At 38.4% G+C, this 20,064-nt stretch overlaps 1 pseudogene; it reads left to right on the top strand.

Moving 5' to 3' along the window:
- The first annotated feature begins 230 nt into the window (after positions 1 to 230).
- The window catches only part of LOC110542027 (nucleophosmin-like), a 95,958-nt pseudogene continuing 76,124 nt past the window's right edge, over positions 231 to 20,064 (top strand).

Consider the following 20,064-nt stretch of genomic DNA (forward strand, 5'->3'; position numbering starts at 1 on the left):
AACAAGCTCCTTGAAAGGCACAAACCGCTTTTCCCTTAAAATAAACAGATAATTCAAATATTTAGTAATCTATTATAAAAATTAAATTTGTCTTTGAAAGCTCTACAAAATGACAACTTCAGGTTTAGGCATCTGTATAAATTAATTCTATGAAATATTTTATGACAAAAAATCTATATATTTTTATATAAGGTATTCCAGACTTTAAAGCATTGATACGGAGTTCCAAGATGGTGATGAACAGAGCACACCATTTTGGAGACACTGAGGACATGAATCTCCAGAATTGGTGAGTGGAGAGACAATCGAAACTAGAATTTGGACTTTGGGGCTTGCTAAAGGAGAGGGGACACCACAGAAGTGTGAAGTGTTTGTAGAGATAGATCTGCACAGACTTCTCTGGGAACGAAGTGGGATGCTTCCCTTGTCTAGGCCTCCCACGCAGGGAAGCCTGCACACAGCACCAGGCAGCTGAGTGCAAAGCTCACAGCTGGGGGATTAAGACAGGAGAGATAGTACTCCAGGTCTCTTACTGCAGCCGACAGCTGTAACCGCCCACTGAACACCACCCCTCGGACACATGTCCCATCCCGGCCCCGCCCAGGGTCCTCCTGTGGAGCTCCAGACCCACAGAGCATCCCCTACCCCCACCCCGCTGATGTGATCCCGCTGGAAGAAGCTCAGCAGAGCTCATGTCCCAAGTGGCCAGAGTGCACACACCTCCAGAAACCACCACACCAGAGGAGCGCACCCACTGCCAGTGCCAGAGCACAGGCCCAACCACAGAGTGCCAACCACAGAGACTCAAATCCACAATACAATCCTTCTTGGATCCAAAAGCCACAAAGCTCAGTGCCTGGGACCCAAGACCGCAGAGGCAGGACTCCGGACCCCGCAGCCACATCGGAGAGCTGTAACCTCCCCTGAATGCCACCCCTCAGAACACAGGTCTGAAGAGCCCATACCCTACCTAGTACCCTCTCGCCGAGCTCTGAACCCTCGCAACACACCCCCACTACCACCACCACCTTGTCCCGCCAGAGTACACGCACTGCTGGAAACTCCACCCGACCAGAGTGCTCACCCAAAGAGTGTTAGCCACAGAGACTCAGATCCACAGTACAACCCTTCCCAGATCCCAAGTCTGCAAGTGGCAGCACTGACTACACAGGGCTGCCCAGCCAAGTGATTGTATGGGACATCCAACCCCTCAGTGGCAGAAAACCAGCTGAATAGCCACCAAAGACCCACAGACCTGCAAAAACAATATGTGCCTGCAATCTTCAACAGCACTTGCAATCTCTTAAGAGCTTGCAATACCTTCAGTGCCTGCAGGCACCCCTCTCACACACTGAAGGCCTCTTCATTCTCCAATACCCTGTCCCTTAGGACACACCCACAAGCACACGCTCAAACACATGCTACCCTGCATTTGCCCTTCTGCGCCTGCGAACTTTCCTTCTACAGGTATAGCTGAATAACCAACGCACACACGGAAACCACTAGACATCACCCATTTTCCTGAAGAATTCTCCAGACACCAAAAAAAGACCAGTCTGATCTGCAGAATCCAGGAACAGACAGTGAACACTATGGATAACCAAATGGACAGGGGTCAGCAAAAGAACACAACCAATGTAAATCAAGATAGCATGGCTTTACCGGCAACCCCCAAAATTATTGGACACTCCAACTCATCAGAAACACAAGAAAATGATTTTAAAGCTGTGATTATCCAGTTATTTGAAGCACATAAAACAGAAACCAACAAATATCTTGGAGAAATAGTCATACAGATTCAGACAGATAAAAAGGAAACAAATAAATCTCTCAAAGATTTAGCCTCCCAAATGTAAACAAAGAAAAACAAAGTGAACGAAGCTCTTAAAGAAACACAGGCAAATATAGCCAAACAAATGGAGGCAGAAGTAGTGTCACTGAGAGGAAACAAACAAAAAAATAGAGACCATCTTGGAGACACAGGAATCCACATTCAAACAGATGAAGAAATTGTTGCAAGACATGAAAATGGAATTAGAATCAATAAAGAAAACACAAATCAAGAAAACCCTGGAACTGAAGAACTTAGAGAAAAGAGAAGGAACCACAAAGGTAAGCATCACTAAGAATACAAGAGATGGAAGAGAGAATCTCGAGTGTTGAAGATACACTCGCAGAAATTGATACTTCTCTCAAAGCAAAAGTAAAATCTGAAAAACCCCAAACACAAACCATCCAAGAAATCAAGGACTCCATGAAAAGGCAAAATCTAAGAATAATAGGAATTGATGAAGAAGAGGATTCCAGGCTTCAAGGCCCAGAAAATATTTTCAAGAAAATCATAGAAGAAAATTTCCCCAACCTTAAGAAGGAGATGTCCACAAATATACAAGAGGCCTACAGAACACCAAAGTGACTAGACCAGAAAAGAAACTCCTAATGCCACATCATAGTCAAAACACATAATCTACAGAACAAAGAAAAGATACTAAAAGCAGCAAGGGAAAAAGGCCAAGTAACATATAAAGGTAGACCTAACAGAATCACACCGGACTTTTCATCTGAAACTATGAAAGCCAGAAGGGCCTGGGGAGATATGATGCAGGCCCTAAGGGACCACAGTTGCCAACCTAGACTACTATACCCAGCAAAGCTTTCAATCAACATAGATGGAGAAAACAAAATATTCCACGACAAAACTAAATTTAAGCAATATTTGAACAGCAAACCAGGCCTACAGAAGATACTAGAAGGAAAATTCCAATCCAACAAAAGAACTACATGCAATAAAACATAGGTTAAAGAAAATTTCCAAAAAAAAATCAAAAGAAAACAAGCAATGAATCACAGTAACATCATCAACTCCACAATAATAGCAAATAACATTCAATGGTCATTATTATCTATCAATATCAATGGACTCAACTCTCCAATAAAAAGACACAGACTAACAGAATGGGTGCAGAAACAGGATCCAACATTCTGCTGCATTCAAGAAACACACCTACACAACAAAGATAAAGACAAAGGCAGGAAAACAGTTTTTCAAGCAAATGGACCCTAAAAACAAGCAGGAGTGTCTATCCTAATATCTAATAAAAAAGATTTTCAACCAAAACTAATAAAAAAAGATGCAGAGGGGCACTACATTCTCATCAAAGGAAAAATCCACCAAGAAAACATTAAAATTATGAATATCTATGCCCCAAATACAAGAGCACCTACATTCATAATTGAAACATTATTAAAGCTTAAATCTCATATTGATCCTAATACCTTAATAGTGGGAGACTTCAACACTCCACTCTCACCAAGGGACAGATCAACTAGACAGAAAACAAATAGGGAAATAAAAGCACGTACAGAATCCCTAAATCAAATGAACCGAATAGACATCTACAGATCTTTTCGCCCAAACTCAAAAGAGCAAACCTTCCTTTTAGCACTGCAAAATATGAAACCTTCTCCAAAATAGACCATATAGTTGGTCCCAAAGCAAGCCTCAACAGATACAAAAAGATTGAAATAATCCCTGGTATTCTATCAGACCACCATGGACTAAAGCTGGACCTCAACAACAAACAGAAATAACAAAAAGCCGACACACACATGGAAACTGAACAACTTACTACTCAATGACAGCTTGGTTAAGGAAGAAATAAAGAAAGAAATAAAAGACTTCCTAGAATTCAATGAAAATGAAGGCACAACATACCCTAATTTATGGGACACATTGAAATCAGTGCTCAGAGAAAAATTTATAGCACTAAGGGCCTTCAAGAAGAAATTTGTAACATCACATACAAGTAACTTAATGGACCAACTGAAAACCCTAGAGAAGAAGAAGAAGAAGAAGAAGAAGAAGAAGAAGAAGAAGAAGAAGAAGAAGAAGAAGAAGATGATGATGATGATACACCCAAGAGGAGCAGACGGCTGGAAATAATCAAACTCAGGGCTGAAATCAATCAATTAGAAACAAATAAAACTATCCAAAGAATCAATGAAACAAAAAGCTGGTTATTTTAGAAAATCATCAAGATAGACAAACCCTTAACCAAACTAACTAAAAAGCAGAGAGAATCTATCCAAATCAACAAAATCAGAAAAGAAAAGAGTGACATAACTATAGACACTGAGGAAATCCAAACAATCATTAGGTCATAGTACAAAAGCCTATATGCCACAAAATTTGAAAATCTAAATGAAATGGACAATTTTCTTGATAGATTCCATCTAACAACATTATGTCAAGAACAGGTAGAAAGACTGAATAGCCCTATATCTCCCCAAGGAAATCGAAGCAGTCATTAACAGTCTCCCCTTCAAAAAAAGCCCTGGGCCAGATGGTTTCAGTGCAGGATTCAATCAGATCTTCAAAGAAGTGCTAACACCAATTCTCCTCAAACTATTCCACAAAATACACACAGAGGAACATTACCTAACTCATTCTATGAAGTGAGAGTCACATTGATACCCAGACCACACAAAGACCCAACAAAATAGGAGAACTTCAGAACTATCTCTCAAATGAACATTGATGCAAAAATACTCCATAAAATACTTGCAAACCAAATCCAAGAACACATCAAAGATATCATCCACCATGACCAAGTAGGCTTCATCCCAGGCATGCAAGGATGGTTCAACATATGGAAATCCATCAATGTAATCCACCACATAAACAAACTGAAGGAGAAAAACCATATGTTCATCTCCTTAGATGCCGAAAAAGCATTTGACAAAGTCCAACACCCATTCATGTTTAAAGTCTTAGTGAGAGATCAGGGATACAAAGGAAAAAATTAAACATAGTAAAGGCAATATACAGCAAGCCTATAGCCAACATCAAACTCAATGGAGAGAAACTTAAATCAATCCCACTGAAATTAGGGACAAGACAAGGCTGCCCACTCTCTCCATATCTCTTCAACATAGTACTTGAAGTCCTAGCCAAAGCAGTAAGACAACTAAAGGAGATCAAGGGGATACAAATCGGAAAGGAAGAGGTCAAAGTGTCACTATTCATAGATGATATGATAATATACATGAGTGACCCCAAAAATTCAACCAGAGAGCTCCTTCAGTGGATAAACACCTTTCAGCAAAGTGGCTGAATACAAAATCAACTCAAAAAAATCAGAAGCCCTCCTGTATACCAAAGACAAAAGGGCCGAGAAAGAAATTAGGGAAACAACACCCTTCACAATATTCACTAATAACATAAAGTACCTTGGGTTGACTCTAACCAAGCAAGTGAAAGACCTGTTTGAGAAAAACTTCAAGTCTCTGAAGAAAGAAATTGAAGAAGATATCAGAAGATGCAAAGATCTCCTGTGCTCATGGATTGGTAGAATTAACATTGTGAAAAATGTACATACTGCCAAAAAGCAATCTACAGATTCAATGCAATTCCCATCAAAATATCAACTCAATTCTTTACAGACCTTAAAAAAAGATTCTCAGCTTCATATGGAGAAACAAAAAACCCAGAGTTTCCAAAATAATCCTGTACAACAACAGATCATCTGGAGGTATCTCCATTCCCGATCTCAAGCTGTACTACAGAGCAATAGTAATAAAAACTGCATTGTATTGGCATAGAAACAGAAAAGAGGATCAATCAAACTGAATAGAAGACCCAGAAATAAACCCACACACCTATGAATACTCAATATTTTACAAAGAAGCCAAAACCATTCAATGAAAAAAAGACAGCATCTTCAACAAATGGTGCTGGTCTAACTGGATGTCTACATGTAGAAAAATGAAAATAGATCCATACTTATCACCCTGCACAAAACTAGAGTCCAAGTGGATCAAAGAGCTCAACATAAAACCAGACACACCAAACCAGTTAGAAGAAAAAGTGGGGAACAGCCTAGAACTCATTGGGACAGAAGTCAACTTCCTGAACAGAAAACCAACAACACAGGCTCTAAGAGCAACAATCAATAAATGGGACCTCATGAAACTGAAAAGTTTCTGTAAATCAAATGACACCATCATCAAAACAAAATGACTGCCTGCAGATTGGGAAAGAATCTTCACCAACCCTTTATCTGACAGAGGGCTAATATCAAGTATATATAAAGAACTAAAGAAGCTGAAAAGCAATAAACTAAGTAATCCAGTTAAAAAATGGGGCACAGAGCTAAACAGATAATTCTCGATAGAGGAACATCGAATGGCAGAGAAACACTTAAAGAAATGCTCAACCTCATTAGCCATTAGGGAAATGCAAATCAAAACGACCCTGAGATTTCACCTTACACCCATCAGAATGGCCAAGATGAAAAACTCAAGTGACAACACATGCTGGAGAGGTTGTGGAGAAAGGGGAACCCTCCTCCATTGCTGGTGAGAATGTAAACCGGCACAACCATTTTGGAATTCAATCTGGTGCTTTCCCAGACAATTAGGAGTAGTGCTTCCTCAAGACCCAGCTATACCTTTGGTATATACCCAAAATTTGCTCAAGTACACAACAAGGACATTTGCTCAACCATGTTTGTAGCAGCTTTATTTGTAATAGCCAGAACCTGGAAACAAAGCAGATGTCCATCAAGGGAGGAATGGATACAGAAATTGTGGTATTTTTACACAATGGAATACTACTCAGCAATCAAAAAAAGAAGAAATTATGAAATTTGCAGGCAAATGGTGGGATCTAGAAGATCATTCTGAGTGAACTATCCCAGAAGGAGAAAGACAAACATGGTATATACTCCCTTATATAGACCTATAAAATATGATAAACATAATGAAATCTATACACCTAAAAAAGATAATCAAGAGAGCAGACAAGGGCGAAGATGAACAATCCTCATTTAGAAAGACAGATGTGCACTGAATGTATGACAGGAGTCTACTGAAGGCATCTGAAAGACTCTACCTAGCAGTGTTTCAAAGCAGTTACTAAGACTCATAACCAAACCTGAGGCAGAGTACAGGGAATCATATGAAAGAAGGGGAGTTAGTATGATGTGGAAAGGATAGGAGTTCCACAAAGACCAAATATATCTGGGCACAGGGTCTTTTCTGAGACTGACACTCAATCAAAGACCATGAATGTTTATAACCTAGAACCTCTGCTCGGATGTGGCCTGTGGTAGCTCAGTAACCAATTGGTTTCCTATAGTAAGGGGAACAAGGACTATTTCTAACAGGAACTCAATGGCAGGCTCTTTGACCTCCCCACCCCCCAAGGACGGAGCAGTCCTGTTAGGCCACAGAGGAGGACTTTGCAGCCAGTCCTGAAGATTCATGTTAAAACAGGGTCTGATGAAAGGGGAAGAGATCCTACCCTATCAATCAGTGGACTGGGAAAGGGACAGGGAGGAGATGAGGGATAGAAGGAGGGAGGGAGGGAGGGAAGGTTTGGGAGGGAATGAAGGAGCGGGATACAGCTGGGATACAGAGTTAACCAAATGTAACTAATAAGAAAAATAAAATTAAAAAAAGAATGATCAGAAAAAATAATAAAGTATTGATAGTTCTCAATTTATTTTATGAATCAAACTATATACGCACCGAAAAGAGAAAGACATTGGGAGAACATCCTAAAGAAAAATACTCTTTTCTATGCTGTAATGAGATACCAATGACAAATGCAACTCTATTTTTTAATTATATTTTCATTTTTAATATTAATTACAGTTTATTCAGTTTTTAAACCAGCTGTAGCCCTCTCCTTCATTCCCTCTCAACCTTCCCTTCCCTCCCTCATCTCCTCCCTGCCTCTCTCCAAGTCCAATGATAGGGGAGGTCCTCCTCCCTTTCCTTCTGACCCTAGCCTATCAGGTCTCATCAGAACTGGCTGCATTGTCTTCCTCTGTAGCCTGGAAAGGCTGCTCCCCATTCTGGGGCGGTAATCAAAGAGCCCACCACTGAGTTCATGCCAGAGACAGCCTCTGTTCCCCTTACTAGGAAACCCACTTGGAGATTGATCTGCCATGGGTTACATCTGAGCAGTGGTTCTAGGTTATATCCATGAATGGTCCTTGGTTGGAAAATCAGTCTCAGAAAAGACTCCTGTGCCCAGCTATTTTGGTTCTGTTGCTCTCCTTGTGAAGTCCTCTTCAAATCTTACTAGCTTCCCCAGAGTGCAAGATTCCCTGTACTCTGCCCCAAGTTTGGTTATGAGTCTCAACAAGGCAAATCTCACAAAGGAAATCGTAAAAACAGTGGCTGGCTTACTGAACAGCTGAATACTATTTATGCAAAAGTTTCCAAAGAATTATTAAAAACTACATAAACAAAAGAATAGTAACCTTAATGGTACGTTTAGTGAAATTACAATATACAAGAAACAATGTAAAAAAAGCTACAATTTTTATAAAAAGAAAATCAATTATTAATTAAAGTGAATAATGCCATTTACAAAGACCACAAAATATATAATTTAGTTCTTCTATATCTATCACATAGTTATACATCTAGTATATATTCATTTATCAAAACATGTCAAGCTAACATGAAGAAAGCTATAAAATATTGATTAAAGAGAGCCCAAAGTTTAAAAAAAATGCAGTTTTATTTATTCATGATTGCATAACTCAGTATCTGTGAGACATCAATTCTTAATCTTTTATAATTTTACACAATTTCAATCTGACTTTAAGCAGGACCATGCAATGTGTGTTTGTGTGTGTGTGTGTTTACATCCTAAATAATTACATTTACGATAAAAACTATAAGAATCAGAGAAAGGGCTAAAGTTGAAAGTGAAAGTGGAAGAGTGAGAACAGTATAACAAAAGGAGCATTGACTTGATGGAAAGGCTCTATGATTCCTGTTAGTAGCCAGACAATCCTGTACCTTTGCCAAAACGTGCATAACTATATATTAAAGATTATTTTCCTGTGTATAATTTATATTTTATTTTTTAAAAATAGGTAATAATGCTTTTTACTCAACAGGCATCCCCTTACATGTTTTCCTTTATTTTAGCCTTACTTTAAAATAGCTCACTTTAATTAAGTTTAACAATTAAGGATAGTATTAAATCAAATTTAAAATATTGTTTATATGCTAACAGTTAAGCAATTAAATTCTAAGCAAAAAGCTTGTTATTTTTCCAATAAAACATATTAGATGAAGTCAGAATGCATAAAAATAAGGAAATGCTAATTTCAGAATGACAATTTCAAGACTATGTCCTGTAGGTGAAGTAGCTCACGTTTCTAAACTTGCTATCTTATCTCAGATTTGCATTCATGCAGCTGTTTACCAGGAGTAACAGCAAAACCATTATTCTTCACTCACTGAATATAGCTTCCTATCCAGGGACAGAGTGACAAGTAAAAGTACATTAAAATCCCAAGACTGGAACCTTCTAAAACATTACAATAAGCATACTGAAATTTTGCACAGATATGTGCATTTATCTGACTGCAGTTAGGGTCAGATGTCTCATTCAAATGATAAGCAAAGACCTCAAAAGAATCTAGTGGTTTTGGCCTAAGAATAACTAGCATGCATAAGCGCTATATATAATTACAGAAATATTCACAGATGATGGCCACAGCTACTGTAACATTAATGGGGTATGTAAAAATAAAGGACAAGTGAGAAAATGTTAAGCCTCTCAAAGAGGGAAAGAAAAAGAAGACACCTTTAAATATAATCTTTCTTTATTACCAACCTCTGGGAACTGTAGGAAGGATACATACACATCTTCTTTAGGAGTCCTTTGGGAACAAACATGCATTCGTTAACATTACATGCATCTGCTTTTTGGTTCCTCTGCCTGATTCATCAGTCTACAGCCTGCTCTACTAAAGCTAGCACTCTCCAGCAGCCATTCAAAACACTTTGGCTGCCACACATTCAACAGATAATTGGTCTTTTGGCCTTAATTGATTTGAAATACACATCATTTAAAAATTAAAGGACAATGGACTTAATTTGCAATGAGAAGAAAGCAGGGTTTTTAAAGGTTGAGTTGATGGGATTTAGAGTAGACGAATGAGCTGTTAGCGTCATTTATGCAATCCATTAGTTGCTAATGGTCTTAGGGACATCTGTTGATGATGCCGAACTTGATCAATTTGGGGTGCAACTTTCCTGTTGGGAAATCCAACCATGCACTCACTCAGAAATTTAAATGGGATTAATGCTTGCATGTTGGCCATCACATACAGCCCCTTGTTTTCCTTGTCAGCCTTTCACCCAGAAGAATAAAATGATTATATAAGGAGAGTGTTCTTGGTGTTGATTTACAGAAAAGTTCTGAACATTTGAAATTTTGAAACAAATATGAAATATTTTGTAATAGCCCTCCATAAAAGTAGAGCTTACAAATACATATTTACATATACATATACATAAATACAAATTTACAGTGTTGTTAATAAAGTGGAAAATTAAAAGCTCATTACTCTGAACTTAGACACATGGTGTAAAAAATCGTGAATCTCATTTTTGCGTGAGTGTGTAAAAGATACTCCTTTTATCTCTAAATTTCCATTCCATGATGGTACAGAATATTTACTTCTCATGAGTTCATAGCATCTATACTGGGTGAAGATGAAGTATTTGGGTTAGGTCCAAGGTCAATATATTGAAGAATCTATAGATTTCATGCTGCCTGTATTTTTGAAAATTACTATCCAAGTGAGTGCATGTTGGAAGCCTAGCAGACCACTGTAGTTATGCCATGATGTGGAGACTCTTCTGAAGCCTGTTAGCTCACTGATAAGAGACAAGGATGGAATTCTGTAGTTAGCCAGACCTGGCTTTGACCTTTCTTTCTGCTGTAAAATGATGATACTTTGATTCATTGGAGACTGAATTTTTTCAGATCTAACTTGAGAATTAACCATGAACTGGAACATTGACACAAAAATACTCAATTAAATAGTCACAAAAGGAATCCAAGAACACAAACAATATCATCCATCCAGAACAAGTAGGTTTCATCCCAGGCATGCAGAGGTGGTTCAATATATGGAAATCCATCATTGTGATCCACCACATAAATAAAGAGAAGGAAAAAGAAAAACACATGATCATCTTCTTAGAAGCTGAAAGGATTTGACAAAATCCAACACCCATTCATTTTTAAAGTTTTGGAGAGATCAGGAATACAAGGCACATACCTAAACACATTAAAGGCAATATAGCCAACATCAAAGTAAACTGAGAGAAACAAATCAATCCCACTAAAATCATGGACAAAGCAAGGCTGCCCACTCTCTCCTACTATCTTCAACATAGTACCCAAATTCTTAGGAGATCAAGGGAATACACATTGGGAAAGAATACACATTGGGAATACACATTGGGAATATACATTGGAAAAGAAGAAGTCAAAGTATCACTATTCACAGATATTATAGTATACATGATTGACCCCAAAAATTCTACTAGAGAACTCCTTCAGCTGATGAAGGCCTTTAGCAAAGTGGCTGGATACAAAATTAACTCCAAAAAAAAAAGAAAAAATCAGTAACCATCCTGTATACAAAAGACAAAATAGCTGAGAAAGAAATTAAGGAAACAACACCCTTTACAATAACCACACATAACATAAAGTACCTTGGGGTGACTCTAATCAAGCATGTGAAAAACCTGTATGAATAAAACATCAAGTCTCTGAAGAAAGAAATCAAAGAAGATATCAGAAGATGGAAAGATCTCCCATGCTTATGGATCCGTAGGATTGACATAGTGAAAATGGCCATACTACCAGAAACAATCTACAGATTCAATGCAATTCCCATGAAAATACAAACACAACTCTTTACAGAACTTGAAAGAAGAATTCTCAATTTCATATGGAAAAAAAAAGACTTGTTAAAACAATCCTGTGCAATGACAGATCTTCTAGAGGTATCTCCAACCTTGATCTCAAGTTGTATTCTATCGAGCAACAGTAATAAAAACTCGATGGTACTGGAATAGAAAAAGAATGGTGGATCAACGGAATTGAATAGAACACCAAAAAAATAAACTCACACACCTACAGATACTTGAGTTTTGACAAAGAAGCCAAAAACCATACAATGGAAAAAAATACAGCATTTTCAACAAATGGTGCTGGACTAACTGAATGTCTACATGTAGAAAAATGCCATTAGATCCATAGTTATAACCCTGCAAAAAACAACAGTCTAAGTGGATCAAAGAACTCAGCATAAAACCCGACACACTAAACCTGTTATAAGAAAAAGAGGGGAAGAGCCTTGAACTCATTGGCACAGGAGACAACTTCCTGAATAGAACACCAACAACACAGGCTCTAAGATCAACAATCAATAAATAGGACCTCATGAAAAGCTTCTGTAAACCAAAGGACACTGTCATCAGAACAAAACAACTGCCTACAGATTGGGAAAGAATCTTCACCAAACCTATGTCTGACAGAGGGCTAATATTCAGAGTATATAAAGAACTTAAGAAGTTAAACACCAACAAACCAAGTATTCAAATTTAAAAATGGGATACAGAGCTAAATAGAGAATTCTCAATAGGGGATTATCGAATGGCAGAGAAACATTTACATGCTTAACACCCTTAATCATCAGGAAAATGAAAATCAAAACGACCCTGAGATTTCACCTTACATCCATCAAAATGGCTAAGATCAAAAACTCAAGTGACAACACATGCTGGAGAGGATGTGGAGAAAGGAGACCCTTCCTTCATTGCTGGTGAGAGTGTATATTTGTACAAAGACTTTGGAAATCAACCTGGTGCTTTCTCAGAAAATTATGAATAGTGTTGCCTCAAGATCCATCTTTACCACTCCTAGGCATATATCCAAAATATACTCAAATATACAAGAAGGAAATTTGCCCAACTATGTTAGTAGCATCTCTATTTGTAATAGCCAGAGCTGGAAATAGCCTAGATATCCCTCAGCAGAGGAATGGATACAGAATTTGTTCTACAATTTACACAATAGAATACTACTCAGTTATTAAAAACAAGGGGATCAGAAATTTTCAGGCAAATGGTGGGAACTAGAAAAGATCATCTTGATTGAGGTATCCCAGAAGCAGAAGACACACATGGTATATATACTTACTCATATGTAGATATTAGCCACATAATATAGGATAAACATACTAAAATCTATACTCTTAAAGAAGCTAAACAAGGAAAACCTTAGGAAAGATGTTCAATCCTCACTCAGAAGGACCAACGTAATAGACATTGGAAGCAGGAGAAGACAGGGAACAGGATAGGAGCCTACCACTGAGGGCCTATGAAAGACTCTACTGATGGAAGTATCAAAGCAGAGGCCGAGGCTCAGCAAACTTTGGGCAGAGTGCTGGGAATCTTAGGAAAGAAAAGAGAGATTGAAAGACCTGGAGGTGACAGGAGTTCCAAAAGGAGACCAACAGAGCCATAAAAACTGAGCCCTGGGAGCCCTGATGAGACTGATACCCCAACCAAGGACCATGCATGGAGAGGACCTAAAACCCTGGCTCAGATGTAGCCCATAGAGTAAATCTCCAAGTAGATTCCCTAGTAAGGAAAGCAGGGACTGCCTCTGGCAGGCTCTCTGATCACCTCCCCCTGGGGAGTGCAGCCTTGCCAGTCCACAGACGGAGGTGATGAAACCAGTCTTTATGAGATCTGAAACGATAGGGTCAAACAGAAGGTAGGAGGACCTCCCCTATCAGTGGATGAGGGGAGGTGCCTAAGGGGAGAAGAGGGAGAAGGGTAGGATTGGGAGGAGATGAGGGAGAGGGCTACAGCTGGTAAATGAACTGAATAAATTGCAATAAATGACAATAATAAAAAAATAAAAAGATAAAAAATATTAACTTGAGTAGTTTGGGCACTAACTAAAAAAATCTGCAGATGTGGGACCCATTTTTTTGCCCTGTAGCCAGAAGTTAGCCATGTGAACATTAATTTAAAGTCTCGCTTTAGCCTAACTTTAGCCATGCTCCTCCAAGCCTTCCCTCCAGAACCTTCTGATTCTAGGCTTCAGCATCCACACATGTGAGGTCCAGATTGCTCAACTTTGCAGGAGTTCTGCTCAGTCATCCTGGAGAAAACCTGCACTCTTGGTATCAAATCCATCGATAATCCCTCAACTTAAGTAACTGTCCATACTGTCCTGTCTTCAGCTAGCATCCTCACTTATTCTCTGAAGTTTTCTGTCCTCTACCACCACCAACACTCAGCTAGAGTCTTGGCTTTAATCCCTCTTTTCTGTGTGAAATTTGGAATAGAACCTAGCTCTATACTGAGATACAACTGAGATTACTATATTTGAATAGTTACTGAAGAACAGGTTATATTATTATTATTATTATCAATTTCCATTTCTCTTTAAGATTATCAAGTTAAATTCTTCCTTCTTAATATGAATATAGTCATTGAAATCAAAATCAGTTTAAAATTACAAAGCATTTATAAAAATGGTATAGTGAGTAATGTTAATTCATCACAAGATTTTAAAAGGTATATGTACATTGTACATGGCCTCAGTGCCTCAGTCCATATTCCACACTTACATAGTGAGGATTTGCTGCACAATGGAACAAGACTTCATCTCTTCTCCCTAGGGTTACAAAAAGGCAAAGGCAGATTTACTAAGGGGTGTGTGTGTGTGTGTGTGTGTGTGTGTGTGTGATGTTCTATGTGAGAGTTAATGGGATTTCATGTTTCTAAATAGTATCAGGAATGCAGATTAGAGGTCATACAGTGAGAACAGGAGTAGATTAAAGTGCATTGATAAAGAGAGATTTCCTAAACTGATTCTGTAGCTGTGAGTTGTAAAACAGCCAAAAAGCATCTTTAAGACCGAAAATAATTATCAAACTGCTGATGAACCCAAATATAACAAATAAAACTATAATGCATACAGCATAATCAATTACTAATTATACCATACAGTCATGTGTGATAAACTAAGACATGCTTTGGGGCTTAAGGGTACCAGAGAGATGATCTGTCTCATTCAGTAGAGTTGACTTTACAGTGAGAAAGAGGTGGGATGTTCCACAGAAGCCATGACTGAGTCTGTTTTTACCTGAGGCTAAAAACAACAGAGTAATAATAATGAGAGGCTAGCAAGAGCTCTGCTAGCCTCTTGCGGCTCTCAGAAATAAGACCCTGTGGGATAGATGGGATGGAAGTAGACATTAAGACATTCACTTTCAGAAGTTCAAATCTCTTCACTTAGATTCAGGGAGCATGCCTCTGCAAAACATTCCCATTAGAAGGAGTACTAGGTATCACAAGCACGTAAGGAAGAGGCTTTAGACGGGCAGAGCTTTCTATGAATCAATACGACAATAAAACAAGCTTCTACCACAAGTACATAATTCAGTCTTGCTTGAGGCCATGTCAAGACACCTGCTCATTTCCTGAAAGGGCCCTAAATACAGAGAGCAACACAGTGCTTTTAAGGTTTTACCCAACTTGGTAGATTAAAGGACCATTCAGCAGGCTCCTTGGAGAAGCTATTATGGAAATTAAAATGACCTTTTAAAGGTATGGTAAGTCCCTCCTGGAACTTTGTTCTATCCTCTATGCCATCCTGCTCTAGGTAAAAGGGAAAGTGCTTGTGGATAGTTCATTGCATGGGGAATATCCAAAGCAATGAGTTGCTTTTAGAGTTGATTAAATGCTAAAATGAAGCTTTTTGATAACCACGAGAGCTGACTATTGTAAGTGTACTCCAGTGTCATGAATATTACTGCTAATACATGATAAGATTTTTAAAAGGACATAATAAAGTGTAATAAGGAACAGATCACTTCCTTTCCTTTTGAGGTTTAGAAAAAGCCATTTGGTCTTTACATGATGGCAAAAGGGAAGTCCTTTTAAAGTGAATGACTTGTCCAGGGGGGTTGTAAAATGAGATTAATAGCTTAAAGGAACGGACTGTTCAACAAGCTGTGATGAGGTTAAAGATATTTTAATATAAAAAATGAGGATTTAAAGAGAACACAATTTAATATTTGTGGCCTGCCAGTGACAGAAACTGTTGATGATTAATAAGAATGGCACTTACTTCTCTATGTACATTGCTTAGCTGGACAGATTGTCACATGAGTGCATTATAGTGCTGACGGCTAAATACCCATGCTAGCTGGAAGGACTAGCAGTGAAATAAACTATTGTACCCTGGATCAGTTTCTCAAGTTATATTGTAGATATGCTGTTCTGTAGAATGTCAAATAAATGTACTAATACTCAAAATATGATAATGCAAATAACACTATATAAGAAGATGAACTATTATTGAAAATGCATTAACTTATTAGTATGCATTATTTTGTGTGTGTCTGCATGAATGTGTGTAAATGAGATTGCAGAGATGGTTCAACGGTTAAGAACGTGTACAGTACTGCTCTCCCAGAGGATCCAAAACAATTCTCAGCATCTACACTGGGCAGCTCATAATGGCTTGTGATTCTAGCTTCAAATACCATCTTCTGGCCTCAGTGAGCACACGCATATGCACAAGTCCACATATACACACAAACACACACAAGGCCACAATTAAAACAGTAACAATATCAATCATTATCATTGGTGATAATGTTAAAGAGGTGATTATGTTATCCAAAATAAACTATATACACTTACCTACACTTGTTTAGACTATCTAAATATTTGGTGCAATATCTGTTAGACTCATGACCACCACTACTGTATCCTGTTTTTCTGGGCTGCTCAGTTCTTAAACTGAATGACTCTGCTTCTGTTTTTACCGTGTCTGGTTCATTCTTCCACAGTAGTAAGACAGAGCTTACTGAGGTCATGTGTGCCAGATTCAGCAAGCCCTCTTTGAGATCACTGAATACCAGATAGCACACAGAGTAAAAGTGCACTCTTTTCCTGACCAAGGAGGCATTCCTGACCCAGTCTCCATGCACCTTGCACTGTTACCATCCCATTTGTTTTCTTCTGTGGGCTGCTGTAGCAGATGTCCTTCAGCACCTGGACACATTCATCTAGCCTTTTCTCTAGGGACTTTTCTCCATTAACAAGGATGCAAGCTGAGCTTTGAATTCACACCCTCAAAGGCATGCCCCATGAACCTTCTGGCAAAACAGCTAATCACCAAACCTTTCTCAATAGCTCATGCCCCCACCTGGCATTCAGTTTCCCATGACTCAAAGGGCAGAGCCAAGTTTTGCATCCTGCTTCTTGGCCTTGAAGATACCTTTCTTGAACCTCAACCACTGGCCTTAGCATTGACTGCTGATGTATTCACTTCTCTGCTGGTCTGAGGTGCCGTTTCTCCTTTCTACAAGTATTCTTTCCATTATTTACTATTAACTTTTTCTTGACCTGGTAATTTTACCTCTTTGTCATTTATCTTTGCACTCATATTTTTAAAAATATTTATTAATTAAAATTTATTCACTATGTATCCTGGCTGTATTTCCCTCCCTCATCTCCTCCTGGTCCCACCCTCCCTCATCCTTCCTTATGCCACTCCACTAGACCACTGATAGGGGAGGTCCTCCTCCCCTATGATTATATTCCTGTTGACTTGACTTTTAATACTGTTATGTCTTTCTTTTACTTATGACTTGGCTTGTGTCATTTGTCTAGCTTTCTTCTTAAATATCAGACTACTTTAAGTTTAATTATTATTATTTTCAACAGTCATACAATTTCTCTGGCTTAATAGATACCTGGTCTTTTACTGCAATTCATGCAACTTTTAATGTTTTAAATAATTTCTATTTAAAAAATATTTTGGGGCTTAAGAGACATGTCAGTTATTGAAAAATTTAACACACAAGCATGATCTAAGTTCAAAACCATAAAAACCATGTAAAGCAGAAACACAGACACCTAAAATCAGGACTCCTGTCTTAATGTGCCTTAATTCTATAGCCCCTCTGTTGAGACTTTATTTCTTAGCATAACTAAGGCTCCTCTGTTAACAACTGTGTAGCCTTTAGCCTATCAGAAGCCATTTTGCCTCCAAATCTCCATTTTCATTATGTCTCTATGGTTTTATTCTCAAACTTTCAATGCTTTATTACCTGGATACAATATGAAGTGGCCCAACTGCAGAAGCAATCAAAGTAAAGGTCAGAAACACTCTGTCTAGCTAGTCAAAATGATGTAATGTGTTCTACACCTGGATACTTGATTGTGTTTTTGTTACCTGGTTGTTACCTAGTGCAGTTTGTTTTCTATACCAGGTTATAGTTGTGTTACCTGGTTGCTACCTGGTTTGTTTGTTTGTTTGTATAAAAAAAATCTGCCTTAGGAGCAGACCTGTCTGTCACTGTCTGCTCTGGAGCCTAAAAATTGACCCTGACTGTTCAATTTCTGTTTAGCATTCAATAAACCTCTGCTGAGCTGAGTCAGGTGTATGAGTGGTGAGTGAGCAGATCTTCCTGAACCTGTAACATTCTAGGATGAAGTGGAAGTCAGAGACAGGAGAGCCCCAGGAAGAGCCTGACAGTGATAGTTCACCCAGTGCACACAATGGTGAGCAGCATGTTCCCCCCTGAGAGAGAGAGAGAGAGAGAGAGAGAGAGAGAATAGAAAGCACTTGTACATAACACACTCAGATAAAAACATAATTTTGTTACAATTTCTTTGTGCCTATATATTTTAATTAGGTTTTTGTTTTGCTGGTTTGTTGGTTTTCAGTGACTCGTGTACACCCATCTACTCAGGAATAAGAATTACATGCTGTTCACTTGCAGAAGCTGTCTGCTCTGAGAAGTTTAAGTGTGTCCCTTTCAAATTTTCATGTAAGTGGATCCTCTGTTTACAAATATGTGATCTTTTATCATTATGTTAGACAATAATTAGCAAGATTTTACAAAGCAAGTTCATTGTAACAGTACTGAGAGTGGTAAATTGAAATAAATAAATATAGATGTAATTATTTTTCATCTCAGAATGACTGGGAGAATGAAAACAAATTGATTCTTAATGCACTTTCCTGGTCCCCATCTATCTGACTTCACCAGAGCTCTGGGGATGTATACCTTCAGTTCCCTTTATCTGTTTGTCTTTGTGATTTTCTAATTTTAATTTTAATTTTTATATTGATTACAGTTTATTCCCTTTGTATCCCAGCTGTAGCCCCCTCTCTCATTCCCTCCCTGTCCCACCCACCCTCCCTCATCTCCTCTCATGCCCCTATCCTAGTCCACTGATAGGAGATTTTTAAGTACACTGAACTTTGACCACCTGTATCTTAATTTATTTAGCCCCTCATGTTAAAGTACAGAATAAGATTCCACTGCTACCTTCAATAGACAGGACACACTGTGAAAACATTAAATGGTATAAAATATATTTGGAAAGTAATACTATAACAATATTTGATTATTAAGCAATTAAGGCTTTTAAAAAGAATTATCCTTCTTCCTGAATAGAAGGAAGTAAAGAGACTATTAGAGGTTGCCCATAAGCTTGCTTTATGACACAATATCCGAAGTCATCGTTACCTACTGTTGTCATGTGTCTGACATCATGTTCTGACAGCCCCTGTGGGGATTTGGGAAGATGCTAACATAGCTTTGTTCTGCTTGCATTCTTTTCTGTACTTGCTCAGGTGTTCCCCTGTGAGTGTACACAGACGGATGTCTCTAGCCAAACGGTGGTGTCTTTGTTCTTAGTGTTTTGTTCTGGAGGATCATCCCAAACATAGAGTATATGTTCAATATAAAATCTTGTAAAATGAAAAGATCTGTTTACTAGAACACAAATGTTTTTCCTCAGACCTTGTCATGGATTCTAATATGATGGGAAGAGAACATAGAAATTTAACTTCTTCCTTGAATCCAAAAGTCGTTTTGATATGTATCTTCAAATTGACATGCCTGTGGTTTTTATATAATCCCCCAAGTAGCTGGAGTAATTAGTTCTGCTGAAATCGCAAGAAAGTTTAAATGGCAATGTGGAAGCTGAAGATAATCTGTCTATAAAGTCTCTTGGTGGGCAAGGCTTGCAGTAGTTTAGACTTCACAACAACCACAACCACGTGCACTCATCCACGGGTGTGTGCTGCTGAGCCTAGTAGCTAAGCACAAGTCTCCGAGGCAGGTGCCAGGTCGCTACTATTTATGTTCCAGGGTGTTAGGCTGAAAATATTCATAAGGTAGATATGAA

Source organism: Meriones unguiculatus, chromosome 10, assembly GCF_030254825.1.
Source record: "Meriones unguiculatus strain TT.TT164.6M chromosome 10, Bangor_MerUng_6.1, whole genome shotgun sequence".
NCBI lineage: Eukaryota > Metazoa > Chordata > Mammalia > Rodentia > Muridae > Meriones > Meriones unguiculatus.